We start from the raw sequence: 24,014 nt of genomic DNA, 5'->3' as shown, positions 1-24,014 counted from the left end.
AGTCTCTGCAGCATTCTGACACGTCCTGCTGCCACTCCCCAGTGGCTTGCACTTCCCATAGCAGGTGAAACCCCAACACCTGAGCTGAATGCCTTTGGGCAGCTCATTATGGAGAGTGGATGGAGAGTGGGGTTTGACACTTTGTGTCAGTCCTGAATGCTGATTCCATCCAGCTACAGCAGGAGAATTAAATCTGCCTGGGGAGACAGCTGAGCTTAGAGACTGGTAAAGTGAAATTAGACATCCAGCCTTTAGACATCAAGCCAAGAGACCAAAAAAGGCTTTACTAAAGAACAGACTTCCGTTCTGGTTGGGGAATGGAGAGGGCTCTGTAAGGCCAGGGCAGGGTCTGAAATCCACAGGCAGATGTGAACAAGAAGCTTGTAAACACAGTGGGCAGTTGGCATGTGTCATTCCTAACCCCGGGTTGTGGGCATACCTGTGCACCACAAATCCAGTTCAAAAGGGGATCTGTTCTCTCCCTAACCTGGATATAACTGCAGCTCTTTAATTGTCTCCCATATGTCACTGTCACCAAGCTCACAGCCTGTGCTCAGCATACAAACTTGTGACTTGCAGCAGCTACACAGCCCAATTAATGTGTTACCTGGCTGGAAGGAACAGGGACCCCTCCCTGCAGTCTGACACTACTGGCAGTGGTGTTTGTCTCTGCTAGCAGGTTATTTTCCATCACTCTGATACAGACCACCCCTAATTACTTGTTCCTCACCACCACCCATGACAGGTGCCCAAAAGATACCAGCAGAACTGCACTACAAAGGTACCAGCAGAGCTGCTGCTGCCCTGGCTGCTGCAGAGTCAGACTGGAGTAGGACCCAGGTACCCATCTCTGACTACCCCAGAGCAAATCCTAGCTCTGATCCTTTGAAGTTGCCTGGACACTGACTAGGAGACTTTCTATTTTAAATTTTTTTCCAAAAGGAATAGTTTTCTGGAAGGGGAATTTTAAGGGAGAGGCAAAACCTTGTGTGAAGCTGTGTGGTACAAATCTGCTAAACCTTACAGAGCTGTGCTGTGTTACAGCCAATGGAGGTATGAGCTTGTGGGCCACACTGTAATGTCCTTTCCTTTTGGTGAACTAAATCCCAGTAAATATCAATTTTTTTTGCTATTATTTGCTCTGATTAATGATACTTGTCACTTATCCTGTCTCAAAGATTAACCCTGGGGCAATTTCATTTGGTGGCTGGTTGTACCAGGAGCTGCTTCTCAGAACATTTCAGAAAATCCATGCAGTGGAGGAAAAGATGAGCACTGTAAGCACTTCAGTTTGGCTGGGGGTACGAGGCAAATCAGCACAGTACCAGTCATCAGCAAGAAATCTTGTGAAAATAGCAGTGGCCATCATGAGTGATGAACCTGGGGATAATCAAACTGATGTCTAGAGACTATCCAGCATCCAAAAAGGACATCCTTGGAAGGGAACCCTTGTGGGGGATCAGATCCTCACCTCAGGGCACAGCAGTGTGTGCCTCTGCTGCTCCAGTGAGAAATGATGTCCTGTAACTTCATGGCAGAACGTGTCTCATAAACTGAAAACCTCCCCCTTCTCCTTACAGACTGTCTCAGAAATATGGACCCCACTCCCAACCAAAGAGTGGTTGCATTGCAGCAAAAGCCAGTGATTTTCACAGAGTTTCAGCCTGATTAAATCCTGGGGACAAAGCATGGCTGGTGAATATGTCTTTTCCAGAGATTTCCAGGGCCCATCTCCAAGTCCATAGAAATTTTTGTAGACACTGAATAAATAGCTACATGTATGACTCTCCCCCTCACTCTCCCTCTCTTTCTCACACATCTGTGTTTCAGAGCTGACCTCTCCATCTGTGGAAGTCTGTCTGGCATTAAGCAGCTGCTGTGCATTGTGGGAGAGACAGCTTTCCTCCTGCACCCTTCCATCCACCCTCAGAACATTTAATTGAGGCCTCCCACCTCGGCTTGGCATTTGGCTTGCTGAGAGATCCTGGAAGGCACTGAGCAGGTAAAAATCTATCCAGTGGCTCATTAATATCCATCCCTTTGGAGATTACTGTGAGGTGGGCACCCAAACTTCCCCTCTTCACTCTTGTTAGCTGAAGGTGGAAATGCAAAACTCTGGACAGATACCCCAGTGATCTGGGAAATGGGGTTTACCCCAAAGCTCAGTGTAGTGCTCTCTAGCAGTTTGCATCACACAGCAAAGCTAAGCCTAAAAGATTAAGTTAGAGATGGCTGGCTTTCCACAGAGTCACAGTAGCCATCCACCCTCATGTACACCTCTCACAAAAAAGTTGGCTGATTTGGATACAATGCCAAAAGGCTGCTGTCTGTCTGGGAGCAGACAGACTTGTGTACACAAAACACAACCAGGCAGCCATGGTGACATCCAGATCTTGTGAGTTTGTGCTGGCAGTTAGCACAGCCCTGGTTTTCACATCCTTCTGGAGCCAAGATGGCACCACCACCTCTGACTGTCTTGGCCAAACAGTTCTGTGTGTCTGGGAAGTGGTCTAGGATCTCTAGCCTGAAACCTTGTTATAGCTGTTTTTTTCTGTCTGCTGCTTCCTGTTTGGGCAGACATCGAGCAGGACTGATATTGCAGATCATGATAATTCTTACAGCAGGCCAACTGCTCTGTGTTCAGTACTACCTTCATTCCCATTCTGGATCATACTGCAGTTGACCAAATAAAATTTGGCAGCCCTTATGTGGGTATAACCCTCTTCAACGCATATAAAATAATATTCCTGGTTTGCTTGGACTGATGACTGTCTGGCAATGCAGAGACTGGATAAGGCATGGACTAGACTCAGCTCTTGGGCTGCCAGCTGCCCACCACCATAGTAAGAATTCCTATAGCTCCACATCCTGTAGAAAATAGTGGTTCATTCACTACTGGGGGAAAAACCCACAACCCAACAACACAGAACTCAACCTGCTAGGACAAGTTATTTCTTGAGTTTGCTTTTTTCTAGGAAATGCAGGGTCCTCCCCTCTTCTTGAGGAGCTCAGAGTAGCTCCAGAGCTGGGCGAGACAAACGCGGTGGGGAGCTGACCTGATTTTTCCAAGCAAGAATGGGGAAGGCAGAAAGCATGTGTTAGATGGTCTCAAAATAGGTCCTGACACACTAGCTGCAAAGCCAGGAAAGAAAACAGCACTCTGTCCATCCCCGTCCCCTCTATTTCAAGAAGGAGGCATCCCCAAGAGTGCAGAGCCACTGCAGGCTCCCCCAGCATCGCTCCAAGAACAGGATGCTTTAATGGGCCCTCTGCCCTACAAGCACTGAGCAAAGGGTCTGGGTACAGGACCTGAAAGCCCAAATGTCATCCCTCGCTGAGGACTTTGAGGCCATGCAGGCACAGACAGCACTGCCCACCAGGGAGGGGATGAGACAGAGAGTCACAGATGGGGGACATTAGCCGCATGGCTTCATGCTCTGCAGGGAACAGCTCTGCCGCAGTGCTGAGGAGCAGGCTGGAAACATGGAAAGATGAGAGAGCAAAATCCTTGCAGCTTACTGCCCTTCTCCTCTCCCTAATATCCTCTGCTGGGTAGAAGTCCATAAAATGTAACAGCTCTGGAGTATTTGTGCTGCGGTAAACGGCAGGGAAATGCCTGAGATGCCACAGTGGGAGCACAGGTGGGGGAGCTGCACTGGCTCCTGGCATTTGTAAAATAAAGTGGGTATTTTCCATTCATTGCAACGCGGATGGCTGAGGCTGAACAGAGTGGGAGTGGTGGTGATTCTCTGGGAACCCACTCTGGGTTTGGGAATTCCTGATGGGTTTAGGCTGTACACCTTCCACTCCTGAAACGTCCCTAAGGTTTTCCACACCAATATCCCTCTGGGTGGCTCTGTTAAAAGCAGCAGGGCAGAGGGGACACAGCTTCATGCCAAGCTTTCCCACCACAAAGGGGGAAAACAGGCTTTGTCTTTGGAGCAGAGAGGGAAACCAGCTTCTGTGGGGAGTGCATTCCTGGGAGAAAGATTTTTTTAACATCTCTGGCTAAATGCCACTTGTGTATGATGGTTTATAGGGCAGTGCCTTCCCGCTGGGAAGTTGTGCAGGGCTGGAACCTGGTAATTAGTTTAATGCTCAGAGCTTGATGCTGAACGGTGGGTGCTAATCTGCACTCCACAATTAATCTCACAGATTTACCAGTGCCTCTGTGATGAGGGACTAAACCTGTGGGTTACATTTATCTGTCCCTGAAGAAAGAGATGGTATTTCAACCTGAAAGAGCCCTGGTTTCATTTTATGGTCCTTTTTCACTTGGTGATCTCTGTTGAAGATATATACCTAAAGGAAAACAGGGAGAGAGAAAATCCCTCCCTATGCCCCAACCCTGTTAAATTCCAGCTCCCCATTGCCTCTTTTCTTCTCATAACCCATAATTTCTTCTGTAACCCATAACTGGCATATCTGGGTAGGGATTTTGTACTGCCCTCCACTGACAGAGCAGTCAGTAGATTTGCTGTGCATACTCAAGCTTTGTGCCTGATGTGGGGGGGTCTCAAAATTATTTCTTGCATTGATGATGTGACATTAGTCATCACAGCAGCCAAAGAATACTGATTCTTCCACTTGGCAGCAGAACTGAAAAATTAGGTGGTGTTAAAAATCAGCTCAGATGAAACGTGGATTCTCCTGCAAACCCAAAATCCTCTGAAAAATTTAATTTCACATCCAGGCAAAGCACTTGCCTTAAGTCCTATCAAAATATTTTGAGTTATTTAGGTGCTCAGTATTACTTTTTAGAAGTATGTCAAATTTAAAACAAAAATTTTGGGCTTGAATGAAAGTTGGGAAAATTAAAACAAATTACTTTGTCCTTTCAGGAATGCAAAATCCTCTTGAAAATTTCTCACACAATTTCCTCTTGTCCATGACTACATGTAGAATTTGACTGGAGTCATATATTTTAACTGGATTTGTAGATTTTGACCAGATTTTACAAATTATTTTGGTTTATTTCAGACTTTTTTTAGCCATTCCATCAAGCATTTCTGTCCAGTTCTATTAATAAGTAGAACAAGAACTTTCTCATCAGGACTCCTTCATTCTCAGCTTATTTTCTGTTCTAATTTCAGTTGTCACCATCTCAAATTTTCTGGTTTTTGGTCCTTCCTTGCTCTTTCAGCAAATGTCCTACAAGATGCTCACTGCTGAGTTTTCCTGGCAAAGAAGGGGTTTGCAGCAGTTCCCAAAGCAAATACCCAAGCTGGTGTGGCAACTTCTGGCTTTTTTGTCTCTGGCTGCAGCACCACCAGTGATGGAGATGCAGGGCAAACCAGACAAAGGGAAAGACTTCACACAGACGGATGGCAGGTTTAGATTAGAAATTAGAAGAAATTCTTCCCTGTGAGGGTGATGAGGTACAGATTGCCCAGAGAAGCCGTGGATGCCCCGTCTCTGAAAGTGTTCAAGGCAGGTTGGTTGGGACTTTAGGCAACATGATCTAGTGGGAGGTGTCCCTGCCCATGGCAGGGAGGTTGGAATAAGATGATCAAGGTCCCTTCCAACCTAAACCACTCTAGGATTCTATGATATTAACATTGTGAAGGGGATAGACTGGAACAAGATGCCATTCACCATGACTGGTGAGCAAAATTTTGCCTATGACTTCTTACTACTGCAAAATCCTTGTTTACCTTCCCTCCCTCTTAATTTCCAGGTGACTGTGAACCCTTCTCTGCAGGGAGGAGCAGAGGTGGGGGTAGAGGAGCCTTTGGCTGAGGTTCTGCTGTGAGTGGGAGCTGCTCTGATGGGGCTGAGCTTGAGCAGTGACTGGTCAAGGAGTCTGTAGCTGTTTAAAAGGAGCCACAGAGTTCATAGCAGATGAAAGACAGATTTTTAGTTAAATCTCCCATGTGCTGCTGTATTTCCAGCAAAATCAAGACTTGGGTGCTTGTAACAGGCTTGGAGGAGTTCTTCCTTTGATCAGCAGGGATTACAGAGAGTAACCTCCAGCAAGTTCCTCCTTACCGGAGCTGAGGCACGTCACAGATTTGCTTACACATTGTTTCAGGTTGCTGCAGAGAAAAAATGTCCTATATTTTCCTTACAAGAGCATCAAGAAATTTCCCCAACCCTTTGATAGGGAAGAGGAGGGAAAGGGAAAGAAGACAGAGGGGAAGGAACCTGTTGGGTTGAGTGTGAGCACTGCTGTTCCAGGAGAAGCTGTTCTCAGGGATATTAAGAGGAACTTTATTTTTATTAACTTCTCTTTTCGGAGAAAATGGATAAATGGGACCTCAGGTGCATCATTAGATGACAGGATAGTTCATAAGACAAGTGGCTGGCAGAGAACTACCTTTCTAACAGCTTAACAAGGGTAGGCAGAAATAGGCTGGGGGGCTGGAAGAAATCTTTGATGCTGTTGTGTATATTTATTATTTATTCTTCTGGCACAAATATAGCATCAAAAAATATCAAAACCATAAAAAGCTCATAAACTGCTGTCATTGGATTAGTCCTACATCTCTGTAACCATGGCATCATGTAGTAACGACAAGAAAAATCAGCAACAATGGGAAAAAAGCACCCAGCATTTATGACATTTGTGAGGGTGAGGCAGACTTCCTTGCTCTGGTGAGGATGCACCAGAAGGGATAAGAAAATCTGAGAGCATCTTACTGGCCTGGGCATCTGTGAAGCACAGCTATGGTGGAAAATGCCACAAAACAATGGCATTGCTCTGTTGTGTGTAAGCCTGTGTGATACAAATAGAGGATAGAGGGTGGATCCCCCCCTAAAACCCTTGGCTGCCATTACAGGTCACCTGAACCCCACACAGCAGTGGGGATGGCCCCAGTGCCTGTAGCCAAGCATGGAAATGGCTGCACCCTCTCAGCACCATGGTCGAGCTCTCTGTCACTGTGAGCTGCTGGTGTTCATCTCTGGGGGTGGCACTGTCACTCCTCACCCTCTGCCTCTCACATTCATCCTATTTCAGTGCATTCCTTCCTTCCCCTCTGTGCTCCCTCTGTCTTTGTGCCAACCCCTGGGGCTGCAAGTCCTGCAGCTGCTGCAGTGGGAACCCTCCCTGGTGCCTGTACAGGACTGTGCTGGCATGAGCAGCAAGGCATGAGCTCTACACTGTACAGAGTATTTCTTGGAAAATTGTATATATTCACTTTTTTTCTGGAATACTTTGGCTAGATTGGAAATATTTCAACTACCATCCAGAGATTAGGGAGCTTCTTTTAATCTGCTTTTGTTTTGTTTCCTTTTTTTTACATCTTTGCAGAAAAAGGAGAAAAAGCCTGCTCCAAAATGTCCTCCATGGAGGGACTGGGATTTGGCAGTGTCATGCAGTGATGCCAGCAGATAATGGGATGTGATAACAGTCACTGACTGCCTCCCAGAGCCCCTTTGCAGAATGGGTCAGACTTCTCCCACAGACAGATTTTGGGCAGAAGTAACCAGTATCCTCCAGCCATCCAGCTGGGAGGAAAGCTCAGGTTTAGGGTCTGGTTGTGCTGCCCTGGACTCCCAGCAGCACAGAGCAGAACTGACAATAAAACCTTGGAGCTTTTCACAGCTGCCTAATGGGTCTAGAAATTTGATTTGTTCTAAAATAAGCAGCCCGGGCCTGTAGTCACCATGTCCATCTCAGCAGCAGAGAGCACAGTGGGTCCCTCCATGGCACAGCCAGTTAGCTGGAAAGTGAGAAGCCCCAAGAAATCCAAATTCTGCAATTCCCACCTCCTCTCTATTTTCCCCTCCTGGTTGCTTTGGCTTTTTCTCTCCTGGCAAGCCCCTCTCCCCAGCAGTACTGCAGCTCTGCCTGCCTGCAGCCATCCCAGCCCTGCCTGTGCAGCACTCTGTGGAGATGCCATTTCTCTTGCAGGCATTCAGCCCATGGTGCATCGCAAAAAAACATCCCCAGAGGAGTGAATGATGCCAGCAAGGCTCTTGCCTTCCCTCCACCTCCCAGGGCTACTTTCTGCCTTGGCTATGAGCCTGCTGCATCTTTGTGTGGTTAATAAAAATAACCCAAAAGTACTCGGGAGCAGACAGAGCAATCCCAGAGACTCCAAACATCTAAGGGGCTTTGTTTCCAAGGCAACATCTTGTCTCCTAGCTGCAAAAGGCCACGGGAATGAAGGCAGCCTATGGAAAATGAATAGCTAAATGACAACAACAACAAAAAAATCTGCTGGGGAGCGTTTCAGAGAGGGAGGGGTGTTCGTAGGGGGGCCAGGAAAGAGCGAAGCTAAACAAGCCAGGAGTAGCTGCACAGAGCATGCAAAGGGACGAGTGCAATTTATCTCATGAGAAGCTCAGTCCTGCCCCCATTGAAATGCAGAGCACCACTTCCACAGACTTAATGGGAGCAGGGGAGCTTGCACAAATCAGCTATTCTTTTCTTTCCCCCCTTTTTTAAGCTACAGTGTTTGAAGATTGGAGCTAGTTAAAAATAATCTATTGTCCAAGGCAGAGACTTCCCCGGTCCCAGGAGCTCCCCAGCCAGGGCTGCAGCTCACCATTGATTTTGGTCACCCCAGTTTCCCACTGCCAGAGCTGCCTCCTCCCTCCACAGCCCAGGGCAGTGAGCAGGCGGGAGGTGCCAGAGCACCAGAGCATCCCTTCAGCTCTTCCAGGAAAGAAACATGTTTTCACCCATTTCCCAAGATTTCCAGAGCTCGGCAGTGTGTTAATATCTGTGTGCAGTCCTTTCACTATGGCTGCAAGGATGGCTTTGCTCTCACAGCCTTGTGAGCCAGCTGCCCTGATAGCAGATTTGGAGCATCAGGCATGGGGAAAGCACAGACCCCTGTGCCCCCCACGTCCCACCTATGACAGCCATGGCCCCTGTCTGACACCACCCTCCCCTGATGAGGGCAGGCAGGTCTGGGGCTCCACCGTGGTGCTCTGATGTGCAAGCTGCCCTTATGTAAGTGCCTGCTGCAGTCAGATGCCCCCGGGATCATTTATGGGATTGATATCAGACAGGGAGGGGGAGGCTCCCCGTGCCAGGCCTGCAGATGCACTGCTCCTGTCTCTCCTCTCCCCTGTGTCCCAGGGGAGTGCTGAAAGCCGAGCATCATGATGCCAGCTAAGCTGCCAGAGCTTTTCCTCTGTGCCCCAGGGGGTGGCACGGATGCCCTGGGAACATGAGCTCAGGAGCTCCTCCAGGCTGGGTCTCCTGTACTCAGCAGCACAATGGAGCTCCAGCATGCCTGAAATGGGCTCCTGACACAGCGAGGGGAGGAGAGAGCCTGGGCATTTCCCTGGGGTGGCCAGGAGGATTGAGGACATTAGGGTTTGTTAGTGCTGCTCTCTGGCCTGGGCTGGAGTCAGCCTTGGGCTCAAGCTCTCCCTCTCCCTTCCTCAGAGACTCTTTGGGATGATGAACAACTCAGCCATTGATGTCCTGCCTGACCTTAAAACATTTTATTTAATTAATGTTTTTTCTTTGTTCCATCTCGCAATCAATACCATGTGGGCAAGAGGTTCCCAGAGGGAGAGCTGATGGGAAATGCTCACCTCACACTTTTTTTTCACACCGTCTGCTGTGGGCAGAGCCAATCCATGCACATGGATGGATGGATGACTGCTATTTATTATTCATCTTGCTGTGCGGAGCAGAGCCTCTGTCTGAGCAAGTTCTGAGATTATGAGGTTTGCTTCTCACTCCCCCTCCTTTAAATTTAGCCTAACTTCAGGGAATTCCTCCGAAATTGCCCTGGAGAAGCAAGGCTGGAGTTTGGTCCCTATAGCTCTGCCCAGAGCTGGTGGCTGCCATGGGAAGCCTGCCTGCAGGGCAATGGAGCTGGCCTGTCACCACTGTCCCGATGGGCAGTGCTGGTGTGCCACCCTCCCTGGCTCCTGGAGAGCAGCTGGGTACCTGCAGGGCAGCAGGCACAGGGTGCTGGAGGAGCAGGGGACAGTCTGACCAGTCATTCTGCTCCCCCTCTTCCCAGGGGACATTCAGTGGGGAAAACTGGGCAACAGGGAGCTCCTGGGGCTCAAGGATGGACCAGTAGGGATGAGACTTGATTTAAGAACAGGGAGAGCATGGGACTTGGGTGTTTGTATCAAAACCACCACAGCCATTTTACCTTCTTGTCCCCAATTCATCCTTCTTGCAAGTACCCACTGAGAGTATTGTGCACTTACTAATCTTCTATCCTAAACTCCTTTGCCGTGTTCCTGGATCACCTTCCACTGCCATAACTTTCATCCCTACATGGCTGAACTTCACTTCTACATGAAATGATTCCTGCAGATCACGCTGAGTTTTCACTTGCAAATACTCTTGGACAACTTTCAAGGCACTCATCCCCTTTTAACCATGACATAAATTGTGTGGTACTCTCTGTACAACCGGTTGTCAAAATAGTTCAAAATATTAATACAGGAGCTGGGATTTTCCAAGGTAGTTGATATTGACCTAACCTGATTCACACTGGGCTTGACTGTAAATTGTTAGCAACAGGGAACAATGAATGTTCCTGAAAATCCCATCGCTTGGACATAATGATAGAGAAAATAGATTTTGCAAGACACATTATTGTTGGGTTGTAAAAAATTGTCACCCAGTCGTCTTTAAAAATGCATCTGCTCAGGTTGTTAATGGCATTTGCATGGACAGTCTTGTCATTATGTCTGAATGAATAAATAGTATTGATTTATACTATAATAAATTTGTAGAATAAGAGATAAAATACAGCCAGCTGGTGGTTTTTTGGAGTATTTGCTGGCAAATGTCTCATGTTTTGGTTTTTCAAGAGGACTGAACAGGGGACAATACACCTGTTACCCTTGGTCCTAACATGATCAGGTGACAAGCATCTGTTGAGCAGTCAGGGCACTCTAACCCCCTCCTAAAAATCTGCCTGCCTCTTCATTTTCTGTGCCACCCTTCTGCTTCAGGTGCCTTAGCTCATTGACTTGGGCTCGACAGACACACACACTGAGGCTGCCTTCCAGACCCTCAGCCAGGGATAGACAATACATGCTTACATCTCCTCCACAGATAAAACCTGTCAAGCTTTCAACCTGCCTTTGAGCTGATATCTTCAGAGTAATAGGTAGGCTGGAAATGCATTTCCAACCCTTGTGTGCCTACCAGAAGCAAGCTCTCCTTCTCTCCTTGCCACTCCTTGTGAGCCACAGCACTCAGTAATGAGGCCATTGATGGAGCAGTGGTATGTTCTTTTGTCCCTGCCAAAACCCTGCTCCCTCCTATTCAACTCAACAAGATGTGAAGCCCTGGTGCTGCCAAGTGTCTTTTCAGCTGCCAAAGGAAAAGGAGCTAATCAAACGAGGAAAAGAGCCCAAGTACCAGGCTCCATTCCCAGCTCAAAGCCTGTGGATACAATACCCACCAGCTGGCCTGGTGGGCTCTGAGCAGCTCCTGTTCTGCCTGTCCTGGGGTGAGAGCTGTGGGCTCTGCTGCTCCCGGTCCACATTACTGCTGCCTCAGTTAGCCTGGAGCATTGGGAAGCTGCTGCATTGATCCCTCTCAAGGCACACCACAGCCTGTACTTGTTAGTGCTTTATTTTTTCTTAAATTCTGTTCTGCAGTGCCAGCTTCCTATCTCTTCCCTCCTCATTTCCCACACAAGGAGAAAAGCCTCATGCTGGGCCTTTCACGTCCCTTGGCCTGTCAGTGGTCAGCACCTTTGAAGTCATCTTTTTGGCCTCTGTTTCGAACTCTGCAACTCAAACATTTTCTCAGTAAAAAATGGGAGGAGACTGTTGGTTTTCAGTATCAATATTTGAAACAGGGTATGGGTTTCCCTTCCATAGTGCTGCTCAGTCAGTGATGCTCACAGAACTGTCTGGGCAGGGCCAAGCCCGCACTGCTGTGCTGGTTCTGCTGCTGCTCCACGCCAGATGAGGATGGGATTTGTTTTTGGCCGCATCCTGATCTGCTTCTCCACAACATTCTCTTCCATCTCTTCATTTTTAGCACTGGCATTAAGTATTTAGAGCATAAAATGACTAATTTGCCTCTGCAGCCGCTATGCTTTGAGGCCATTTGGGAATCGCTGAAGTTATTTGCCACCTACAGCCCAGTGAGTTTTATAAAGGGATCATACATTTCCATACTACTTCTTCCTTGCAACTGCTTATTTACCACAGAGCCACCACTGTGACAATGACTGGGGGGCAGCCTCTGCTGAGGTTAAACGTAGAGACTATTGAACAGCCTGCTTACTACGCACAACACTTTAGGATGGGAGGTGAAAATGCTGCTTTGCCAAATGAGTAACACCAAGTTATCTGTTTCAGCTGGAGCTGCTCCAGTGCTTTTGGCATTTCTAGGGCTGATGGACACCGCAAAGAATATTTAAGGAGACAAAAAGTAATCTGCACGCTTTGGAGGTTGGCCACAGAGTCGCTGTAAATGCCTCTCTTGTAAAAAATGCCACAGGCCCTTCAGAGGTCACGGGCACTCAGCTGCTCGGGGTCACATCTCCCCTGCCAACAAGGGGTCCCTCACATTGAAGGGGGAAGCAGGACAGCTCTGAGGTGGAGAAGGATGCAGTATGCTCAGCAGCCCTGCATCCTTCCTTGATGCTTTCCTTGCTCACGGGAAAACCTGCCTGAGCAATCTATCCTTGGGTGCTCTGATCCTGGCTTGGCCAGAGCTGCTGGAGGAGGGGGCAGCCTTAGCATTGCCATTGCAAACCATCCCAGGCTGGTGATGTTGCTGGCACAGCACTCCTGAGACAGGGAGCAGTGTCATGGGGCCAAGCTGGTGAGCAGCACAGGGCTCCCCAAACCCAGACACTGCAAAACCCAGACACTCCCCAAACCCAGACACTGCAAAACACACGGGGCTGGTCAATGTCAGCAGTGGTGCTGGTGCCACATCACAGAGGGGTCAGCAAAGCCACTCATGATGCACCTGTGACTGCTCATGCTGAACCCTATCTCATGGCTACCCTGTACATCACTCATCCACAGCACCAGTGGGTCTCTGATGACCTTGCCCTGCTGTGCTGTGAAGGTGGCCCAGGAGCTTTCCAGCAGCTCTGCTCCCAGCCTCAACATGGGAGGTGAAGTTTGGGACATGCCACCTGTGGGCCCACACTCCCTTCTGTCACAGCCCATGATGTTCACACTGCAGATCTCATCTGTGTTCTGGCTCATTATTTGGCTCCAGGGAAACCTCTTCTGCTCTCTGGCTGGGCTAGGCATGGTCTGGCTGCTGAGGGCCCAAGACATGAGCCTGTGCCCTTTCTCTAGAGACTTAGCTGAAGGGATCATGGTCTACAGCAGGCAATATTTTGTCAACTCAGTTTCTGTTTATTGTCATGAGTGTGTTGAGTCTTGCCCTCAAGACTCACCTGTGAGCTCTGCATGTTGCTGAATTAGGGATAACAAACTCCTAAGGAATGGTGTTTTGCAGGGAACATCCTTCTGAGCTGCAGTGTCAGGTACTGGTGCCCTTCTCTGTCTGACATCTGTGCCCTGGAAAAAGCTTTGCTTGCTCCATGGGAGTGCTGTCTCCTCACCTTTGGCAATGCTACCTTCACTGCCTATCCAAAACCAAACCAGAGTTGGTGTGATGTGGTATCTTACCTGCTTTCACTGCACTCCAGCAAGTTTTCTTTCTCTTCTTTATTTCTGTGAGAAGCTGTACAAAGCCTGCTCCACCATTAGGGCCTTGTCAAACAAGTAACACCCCACCAAACTTCCCATCCTACTGCTCAAGACCAGCCTGATGGACTCATAGGCTCACAAGCTTTTCCATTTTAATGTGAATGGTCCTCATTCCCCAGCTGGGGTAATGCCCACTGCAGGAATTTTCTGTGTTCGTAAATATTTCCCTGCTGCTGTGAAGAGGCTGTTTTTCCATTCTTTGTATCAGATGAAGATAGCTGTTCTGCCAGCTCACCATGTAAATTTAATAGCATTCCAAAACCTCTGTCCTACATAAATATGAATGTATTTCATCCAAGAGGAACCTGTTATTGAAGGAGCTGCATTGCTAAATCATTCAGAAGGTTATTGTTTGAAGTGCTTGCAGTCAACGGTGTCTTGGCGATTACAGCTCAAAAAGGGAGGGAGGGTGGAGGAAAGAATGAGTGGGGATCATGGAAACCTCTTTAAATGAGGGAGCTTATGTACCAAGATCATCAAGGTATAAGCAGGGCATTGCCAACCAGCAGGTCTGGCCCCAGGAGGATGGGCCAGCTGCAAGCAGCTCTACAAATTATTCACTGGCAATTGCTTTCTTGCTGCTGCCCTGACTTATTTACACTCCAAAAGATTTCTGAAGTGTGTTTATTTAAGAAAGATAAATCCAGAGGCTCTGGAAGGGGAGAAGAGCTTTCCAAAGGAATTAGGCCTTGGCACAACACAATTCATTTCACTCATTAACCCCTCCTCACAAGGAACACACTAAGTGCTTATGCATTATGCATCATCAGGAAATTCTGATTTGATGGAGACTGAAGGTTAAAAGGCATTTCTGTGCTTTTCCTTACTCATTGTCATGCTGAAAGATGGAGAGTTATCATGGAGGTGGGGAAAACTGGGGGAGTGAGAGCCCCTGTACCCTGACACTGAGTGCCACAGTGCAGATGGGAAAAGCTTCACGGTTGTGGAAGGACATGTGTTCCCCTGACGTTAACGTCTCCTACTGAATTCAAACATTTCCACCCTCTTCAGTAAATTCCCTAGTTTCTTTGAACAGTTTTGTGTCATCAGTACACAAACCCACCCAAATCCTCACCTTCAGACCTGCTAAGAAACACAGTTGTGGGTACTGCAAGAATGTGGAGAAGGCACAAGGTCCAAACAGAGACCTTGTTCAGGCCCTGCACCTTCCTAAGTTTGTAAACCAACAGATGTAAGACCTCAGAGTTTCTAAATTGATTTCAGTCATTTAATTGATGATGCAACTGTAGATATCTACATTACTGTCCTTTACTTTTTACTGATTCATCTGTTCCTCAAGCAAATGTTTTAAAATGAATTTGCTTTTTCACACCTGCAAGTTGCAAGAGTTGTATTGTAAGATGTCAGTCCAGTCTTTTGGACTGTTTATCTGCCCATAACAGCTGGGTGTATTTCATAGGTAGCTGTAAGGGATAAAAGCCTTTCTACCCTGCAAAAGTGTCCTTTGGGAGCATGTGCCTCACAAACAAGAACCCCCAGCAGCATTTCAGAGATGTCCATCATGGCCATTGTTCTCCTGGTTCTGGTGCAAGGCATCTAAGACTGATGCCTGGAGAGCCCAGGTCTCTTGGGTTACCATGGGATGACAATGCCATATCATTTTGCTGTTGATCCAGCTCCAGATAAGAAGTAGTTATTTTCTTGTTGCTTTGCTCCTCCACGTGATGCTGTTCAGCCCTTTCCAGCAGCAAAGGTTAGGACTCCATCTTGTTTTTACTTAGGTTCAGCTGCATGGATAATTCATATGAAGTGCTCACTCCCAGTGCTGCTGGCTGGAAAGGCACCTCTGACACCACTGGCGTGGCCCCACTCTGGTGCTTGAACAGCATGAACTGGTTTTCATGATGAGTGAAAGATGTCTTTCAGAGTTCTGCTGAAAGTTCTGCTGAGTTCAGGGTTCAGAATTTTGTTTTCTGGCAACGGGCTTTCACAGTCAGATACTCCTCATGCATCGCAACAGGATGAAGCTATTAAAAATACAATTTAATTTTGGTCTCTCTGCTGATCAGTCTAGTGGGAATTCTCACTTTATTCAAACTTTAATGTTTTCGTTGTAAATTTCAGTGAAATCAGTAATTGGTCTGATAATTGAATTTTCAGATCATGTGTCAAAGGAATAATGGCATGCATGGGATAAGTAGCAGTCTGCCTCTGGAAGCCCAAACATCTGAAATGGAAAATTCTGCAGAATTCAGATAAAGATTTGAATATACTGCTGTGGAGCTAAGAATAGACCACATTATTTATATCGTCAAAGGAAGCGGCAGAAATCACAGAGATGCTCAGAGACCAAAGATGGTGCGACAGCCAAGCACAGGAATTGTGCTCACAGAGCTGTCACTGACGTCTCTGCTCAGGCACACGCTCCCAGAGGGCCCCTGGACCAGGAGCATTTCATGCAGAAGAGAAGGGCCAGGCTTTTCCCTCCTGGAAGAAACACTCAGGGAATCTTCCAGGTACCTGGCAGAGAGTGGGCAGCAAGGTGCCCATGGCAGAGATGCCTTGAGCCCCACCAGGTGCTGTCTCCCCTGCTCTGAGGTCCCTGTGAGCTGTACTGTGTCCCATGTTTCCAGTGGAGAGACTGATGTCAGAGATTCATTAGTGTTTTCCTGTTCAGTTATTCTCAAGGTCCATTCCTTAGTAGGAGCTGACTTCTAACTAGACTGGAGAATAAACTAAACAGCTAATAAGAAAAATTCAAAACATCCTTTCAATTAAAAATAAAATAAAATATAGGCTTCATAGCCATAACAGATGCCTGCATTTCTCTGAAGTTCACATACTTTAAGAACTGTGCCCCTCTCTCCTGGGACCATGACAGCAACACTCAGTTTTTCCTGTACTTCAGATGCTTTCAAGCTTGGAAGCATTTCCAGAAGTACAATAAATGCCTGCTTTCAGCCCTTGTTTAATTATTCTATATTTTCTCCCAAGTATGTTATGTTTCTTGTCTCTTCACTGACACCTTCCACCTTCTCCTGTAGTTCATTATCTCCCAAATTCAAGGTGGGCATCTCCAACCCTGAAAAAGCTGGAGGGATCCTGTTTCCTTTCTCTCCCAGTTTGTGCCTCCAGTGGCTTTGGTGGTTGCTTCTGCTCACATTAACATAGAGGAGGAGAATGAGAGCCCACGAGCCCCCTCCTGCTGGGTCTGTGTGGTACCTCCTTCCATCGAGCCCAGGCTGCAGGGCTGTGTGAGAGGCAGGCTGGAGCGTGCCCATGCCAGGGGCAGGAGACAGATGCTGGGTGGGAAGCACGGCTCCGAGAGGCTCAGGTGCCAGCTGAAGGATCTGCTTTCCTGGGAGGAACAGGCAGTGCCAAGCACATGCTGCATCCAGGACTCTCCCCTGCAGAGGAGGGGAGCAGGGGCTGTTCTCACCCTGCCTCCATGGGTGCCACCAGCCCCTTCAGGGAACTGCACTCAACACTTGCAAAGAAGGTGAACACTCATCGCTCTCACCAACTTAGGTGTGGAGGGAGAGATGATGTTCACACTAATTCAGGCTTAATTATTCTTTTTCTTTTTTTCTTTTGACATGAGATGTCTTGTATGGTTTTGCCAATCCTGTGTCCATCAGAGCCAGCTGGATGCTGAGGTTTCTTCTCAGTGCCATGACAAGAACTTACACTGGTTTTTGCAAAACAAATGTGCCAACAGATTTTGGCAGGTGTTTCTCCCCATGCCCTGTTTAGATAGTATTCAACTTCAGCAGTATCAAATGTTTGCACGACAGCAATGGTAAAATATCCTCTTGTGGTTTTTCCTTAAATTTTAATTTTTTTCTTAAATTTTTTCCTTAAATTTTAATTTTCCTCTCACTTTCATTTATCAGCTAAGCATTGGTATTGCTATGTAGGAAAAATTAAGATAGTCAAACTGTTCTGTTCAGCTTTTCACTGTCAAATATTCCTGCAGAACCACCTTCCCTGAAAATGGTGGATTTTGAAAAAAACTGCATTTTTAGACAGAAAATTACTTCCAGGGAAATAAATAAAATTGGATAGAGTACATGTGCTGGCATTAGCTCAGCTCCTTCCATCTTGGGAAAGGGGAGTTGTTTTAAAATTCAATCACTTGGATGTGCAGGAAAAAATGGCTCTGATTTGTTTTGATGATTAAAATGTCCAAAAATATCAGTTTCCTGTCCATCATGCAGAGTGTGTTTATGTCAGACAGCAAGATGAAGGAAAGTTTATCCTTGAACAGTAACAGAAGACTGAGAGACTGGCTACCTCCAGCTGCCAAGGGCCACTTGCCACTGCTGCCCTTGGTGGTCATTTCCACACTAGAACCAACCACTGTGTCAAGGTTAAAGGCTTACAGAGCTGTGAACACATTCATCTGCAGGCACAGAAATCTGTAGGTAATTCCTTATTAATAGCTCCTACTGCTGTAAAGACCAGGAATTCTGTGCTAACTGATCCAACAGGCAGCTTGCAAAAGTGCTGGACAGCAAAAGTGCTGTGATGGTGAGCACCCCCAAGCAGCACTGGGTGGTTTTGCTGTGAAGAAAGGAAGCAATCTCTGGTTTCATCCTTCAGCATTACATTGATGATGTTAACTACGTGTTACTGGGAAGAAAACATGGTCCACCTACTACATTTCAAGTGTGAGATGGGCAAAGAGAAGGGTCTCTGTAGTGGTTTAACAGTTCACAGCATCCTCAAAGGGTGACAGCCATGCTGTAGGGTGAGGAGAGCTCTTGGGCTGCTCAGGTTCCCTGGTCACTGCTGGTACCAGGCATTTGGGAGGAAAAGAAAGGGTGTTTGTGTAGCTCTGAGATACACAAGGGGTGACTCTGAGATTGGCAGCCCGTTTTTCTCAAATGTGCTGATGAAAATCTAGCCAGAGAGGAATTTTCAAAAGGTATGTAAAGCTATGGAGAAGTAGGTGGTTTGCAAGCAATGACGAAGAAGTGGTGGAGGGAAAGGAAATTACTTTCCAGAGTCATGTGTGTATGATCACACTCTGGGCAGCACCAGGGATGTGTCTTTGCCCAGAGCCAACTCTTCCCCCATGCAGATCACACAGCAGCCATGCTTTTCCAGGAAAATGTCAGGGGAACACACTGCTGTGATGGCCTAAGCAGCATTCATTCCTCATGCATTCCTGGGGAGCCTGGCAGAGATAAGCCCTCCAAGGTCAGTGGGCAGCACATCCACAGGGAGCACTCCTGATTTCCATGGGGCACACACAGCCAGGCTCACACAGAGCCAAAGCTCTGAACCCACCTCCCAGAGCCCTGCAGGCTCACTGAGGGAATGGCAGTGGGAAAGGCAGATGAACAAGTGTTAACAGACTGACAGATGTTTCCAGCAGCTGCAAGTTGGACAGAGAGGTGTGGGATCCAGGAATCGTGTCTGTGGGCGAGCACACATCAGAGCAGACCCTGAATCACAACCAGGAGCAGCTACAGCAAGGCTCAGCCTAGAGATGGTCTGGCAAATGTTTTGGGCCCAGTTTGTGGAGAAATTTTTTGTCAGGTGATTACACAGCCAGTACTTCTCATCTGCTCAATACTGGTTAGCAGAGCCACATAAATGGACAGACAGCTGTACCAAAGGGGCTCTCGCTCTGAGGGACTGAGGAGAGCAAGATTCTGAAGGGCTGAGCAGATGCAAGGAAAGCACCTCTCTGTTGTTGTCTACAATAAGTCAAGAGCACTATGCACTAGAGAGGATACATCATGTTCAGATGTAGCACTTTAGGGCTTCTGTTAGAAAATCCATACTCTGCTTTAAGGGACTTCTGACAAGCAATAACAGGAGATTAGCAGAGTGCAGAGGGGCTCTGAAGCTCCCAACAGCAGAGTTTTATCTTTAAGATGAAGCTGTTGATAGGCAACCAAGTTAAAAGTTGTCAAGATACAGGTGATGTCTTCTCTTTCCCTTCACTCTCATCCTTCTCTTCAAACCCTTTTAGCTTCTAACTGAATGCAATAGGTGCTCCAAAACCGTCACCTCTAAATCTGGAGAGGAAAAACTGCCCATTTTTTAAGGGTTACCCAAGTTATCTGCCCCTGGTCAATTCTGTCTGGAACCTGACTGCTCCTCTCCCGCCACCTGTTTGTCTGGAGGCAGCTTTGTGTCCTCTGAGCACAGAAGGACCCAAATCATGGCTTTCAGACTAAGAATCTAAGTTTTACACACTGTTCTTTGGGAGAAAAATAAGCTCAATCATCTTCACAATAAAGGCTTTTCTGGGCTCTGGCTCAACTGCTTGGGTGTTGCAGCAGTGTAGGAGGAACTTCTGGTTTTAGGGTTCCTGCAACTGAGAGCAGTCAGAAGCTCAGCCACAGAGGAGAGGGAAACCCAAGAAGTGTGAAATCTAAGCCCTTATATTGCTTTTTAAAAAAGTTCTGAAAGACGTAGAAAATAGCAAACTGTACCATAAACTTGGAAGTTTGACCCTTGGGAACTCCTCTGACTTTGACGTCTAAACACCTTTTTTAACTCTTTGTAGCTTGTTTTTGCTCTTAATTATACTATTCAGATCTGCTTTGTGTATGTGCTATTTCCCTGCCACCCTCTGGAAATGTGAAGCTGAATTGCCACCCTAAGGCTGCTCAGTAACCCCCTGGTCAGATCCAGCCACAAACCCTCTCCATCAGACAAGCCCAGGGTGGTGCCCCCTGTGCCAGTGGTGAGTGCCACAAGGAGTGTGCAGGAGCAGCAGATTTCATTCTGCTGTGTTCTAACTCCGGGCATGGCACAGTCTGAAAGCCCTCTTCACTCACTTAAGCTTAATTGCACATTAAAGCTACCATCGAGCTCTGAACTGACTGATCAAACCCTAAGTGCTTCCCAGCCCTTCCAGTGATGTAGAGGACAGTGGATTTGGATTCAGGTGTCAGAAGTTCTCAGCTGGCAAGGCATAAAAGCTTGTAACTGTTAAAGTCTAGTAGGCTGCTCTCTTTCAAGGCCTGTGTGTGAAGGGTGTGAGGCTTGTTGCTTGTAGGTACTGAGTCACTGGGATGCAGAACTTGGACTGAAACACTGAGAAAGTTCACAGCTCCAAACAACCCTGACCCCTACTGATGCTTCAAATTTTAGCTTTTATATTTTTCAGATTCTGTACTGCTTTAGTGTGTAGTTCTGAGCTTCATATTAAGGGATGGTAAGCTCTCTTCACAGAGTAGGGAGACAAAACAATTCCTTTTCTAGCTTGGGACCAAGGGAAACTGATCCAAATTTCAGGCCCAAGAGCATAAACAACAGCAGACTGAAGAGAGAAAAACAAGCAGGATGGGACTTCATAACTTAAAGCTGTAATTGGACAATTAACTCCAATATGCAAATGGACCAGAACTTATAAAAGTGAGAGACCCTGTGACTGGTTGTGCATTTTGTGACCATTTTGGGTTCATCTTGGGTGTAGCCCTGGCTGGGCTGGGCTCTTGTGCTGCCCAAGGTGGATCCATTGAGGCCTTTTAATAAATCCCTGCTTTGTTCTTTGACTCTGTTCTGGGTCAGCCTTGACAAGGCTCCACTATGACTCGGGATGCCTGGGTAAGCACTACATAAAATGTAACTTTAAGGTCACGTTCAAAACCTTAAGATTCCAGCACTGTGAGAAATAACTTGAAAGAGTTTGGAGGAATAACATAGGAGAGTTTAGAGGACTAATAGGAAGTAGAGACTTAACTAAAAGATACCCAGCATCTTTGAAGGCAGGAGAATTCTCAGGATGTGGCAACTGAATGGGCAAACATTGTAACAGCCTCAGATACTCAGAGATTTTCCCACCCATTACCAGGCAGATGAGTTTGGAAACATCAGCATTCACCCTGTAGAGCATAAAAATGGAGTGTTCTGTGAGAGACCACTTACAGGGACAGAAATCCCTGAGGTGCTTCAAACCTCATTTCAAGTTCCCAAAGTAGTACAGCAAAGGCAAAAGGGAGGGTAAAATTGAGAGATGTGGAGGACAAAAGGCAGAAAGAAAGATACAAACTCAAGACAAATAAATATTGAATTCTGTCTCACTTCTGAGTTTTCTTCATTGTACAGAGCATACTCTGCTGGACTTTTTCTTTCCCTGCCAGCCTGGCATTAGCCCAAATTAAAACTAAAGCACATTTTTCACAATGCAGGTTTTTCCCCTCATATCTCATCCTGTTGCTGGTATTGGACATGGGTAGCTAATATAATCAAGAAAGGAAGCTTGGAGTAAAGATCAGGAAAGCAAAGGTTATGGGAGGTGGAGTGGTCACGGGATACTTGGACAGCTTGACATGATTGACCTCATGGGGAAAAAAACCTAGAGAAGAAGCCATAGGGTGTTGAGGGAAAAGAAATAGCAGAAGAGGTTTATTGTCTCCTTGCACACATGCAGAGCATTAGGTGAAAACTGGGAAAGTGAGATTGCATACCTCACCATTGGTTACGGGTCAGGCTGTCACCTCACATTAAATCATCTGACTCAACAAGCAAAATCTCTGGCGGCGTAACTTTTCCCCAAATGCTCAATTTTTCTCCTATCAATTTTTTCCTACAGCAGTAACTTTCTGCTTGAGGAAAAGCTGATGTTTATGATTACACTTGCAAATGCCAAAGTTCCCCAAGAATCAGAACAGAGCCACGATTACCTGACAAATATACTACTTTAAAATCTCTCGTGGCAAAAAAAATCGATGGTGAGGCAAAAGTATACATAAATAGCAGTCAGCTTGGTGTCATTATCCCCAATACAAAAAACATTTGGGGACCTCTTTTATGTGCTGAATATTTCATTCAGTCCTGCAGTGCAGTGACTCCCTAAACCTTCTCAAGCTGAGCTCTGCTTTTGAGGCTCTAATTTGCTGTTGCCATGACATTGTTAATGTCTGAATTGCTTTTTTTAACCACTTTTTTCCTTTTTTTCAATCTCTTGCAGAGGCATTCTGAAATAGTGGGCATGAGCTGATCTTGTGGAACAGCCTGCGTGTCCTCAAAAATAACAGAAGAGTGTTCATTTTTACAAGCTTTTTGGCTGATAAAATCTTGATGGATGGATAATTACAATCCTGATGGATGATAGCTTTTTAATTGGAGAAACCACAATGAACCTATCTGACCTATGTGAGATTGTTTTGGCTTTGATGGGGGAAGGGAGAAGGGTGGGGGGCTATTTAATCTCTGTTTTTTCTTAAATAATGACAATAAGAAAAATTGTTATTAAAAAGAAGAAACATCCTTGTTCTCTTATGCTTAATTTGGCTTCCAGAGTGAGTAGAATGTACAGGATAACATTAAGTTTCTCAGCAGTAAGATTATAAACATACTTGCTTCCCAGATCCAAATGAGAAGGTCAGCATCAGCAGAATGGCATTACTTGTTCAGGAATGGTTTTTTTTTTTTTTTTTTGCAGGAGATGTACTTCCTTTAATGGGGTAATACCTTCCAATTGCCAGGCTTCTTAATAAAACAGCAGCATTTGCTGTCCAAGGGTTTTAAGATAATGGTTTTGGTCATTCTGAAGCATAGGTCAGATCAGCTCAGCCTCCCTGGGCTTTGAATCTTCCCTCTCTCCGATCAGCCTACCTGGATATGCCCATCCCTTTGAGACTCAGATGGCAGCAAATGCTCCCATTTCACCTGTGACAGCAGCTACCCCAGAGTGGCAAATGCCCCTGTGCCAGGGAGGGAGAGCAGATGGAGCCCAGGCTGTCTCTGCTGCTTTCTTGAGGGGCAGATCTCAGGAGCCCTCTGAGCCTGAAGCTGAAGTGACACAGCTGAGGTCACCTGCTGTCAGCTCCTCCCAGCAAATGTGTCCAGTACTGGTCCCAGCTCCTGTCCCAGCATGGGCCTGAGACAGGCTCCAAAGAGAAAAGGTGAAAAAGGGAGAGACAATCCTCTATCATCAGTATTTGCCTTTGGGGTATGTCTCTGGTTACAAGGCTAGAGAAGAGGGTAATGTTTAAGGAGGCTCCAAACTTTAAGAAAAGTATCAAGCTTGACAGAATGAACATCCTATTCTTATTAATATAATTTAGTTTTAGGTGGTCCTGTGAGGATCAAGATATTGGATGTGATGAGCTTTATGGGTTCCTTCCAGCTGATATTCTGTGATGCTCTAAAGGCACAGTTAGGATTGTAGATGTAACTCTAGCAACTGCCACGACACAGAAGACAGGCAGGAGGGTGATGATTGTGCTTGGAGAGCTGTCCTGGCTGTCAGGTGTGGCCCCTGCCAGCTCCCATGAAGGGGCTGATACTGGGACATGCTGTGACACTGGCAGATCCCATTCCCATGAGCTGGGCTGTACTGTAACACAGTGGCATGAGCAGCAGTGATGCCTCTTAATGGTTTAAATTCTGACATACCAAGCAGAGATCCAAACCAGCTGCTCCCAAATGGAGAGATGGTGTTTCCTCAATGCCCTGGC

General features: G+C 46.7%; 1 protein-coding gene across 2 annotated transcripts in view; it reads right to left on the bottom strand.

Annotated features, from left to right (window-relative positions):
- The window catches only part of GNAO1 (G protein subunit alpha o1), a 141,318-nt gene that overhangs the window by 50,669 nt on the left and 66,635 nt on the right, over positions 1–24,014 (bottom strand). The window lies entirely within an intron of this gene.

Source organism: Melospiza georgiana, chromosome 14 (genome assembly GCF_028018845.1).
Source record: "Melospiza georgiana isolate bMelGeo1 chromosome 14, bMelGeo1.pri, whole genome shotgun sequence".
Lineage (NCBI taxonomy): Eukaryota > Metazoa > Chordata > Aves > Passeriformes > Passerellidae > Melospiza > Melospiza georgiana.
Note: the sequence above shows the minus strand (reverse complement) of the source record. Positions and strands in the feature narration are given on the sequence as shown.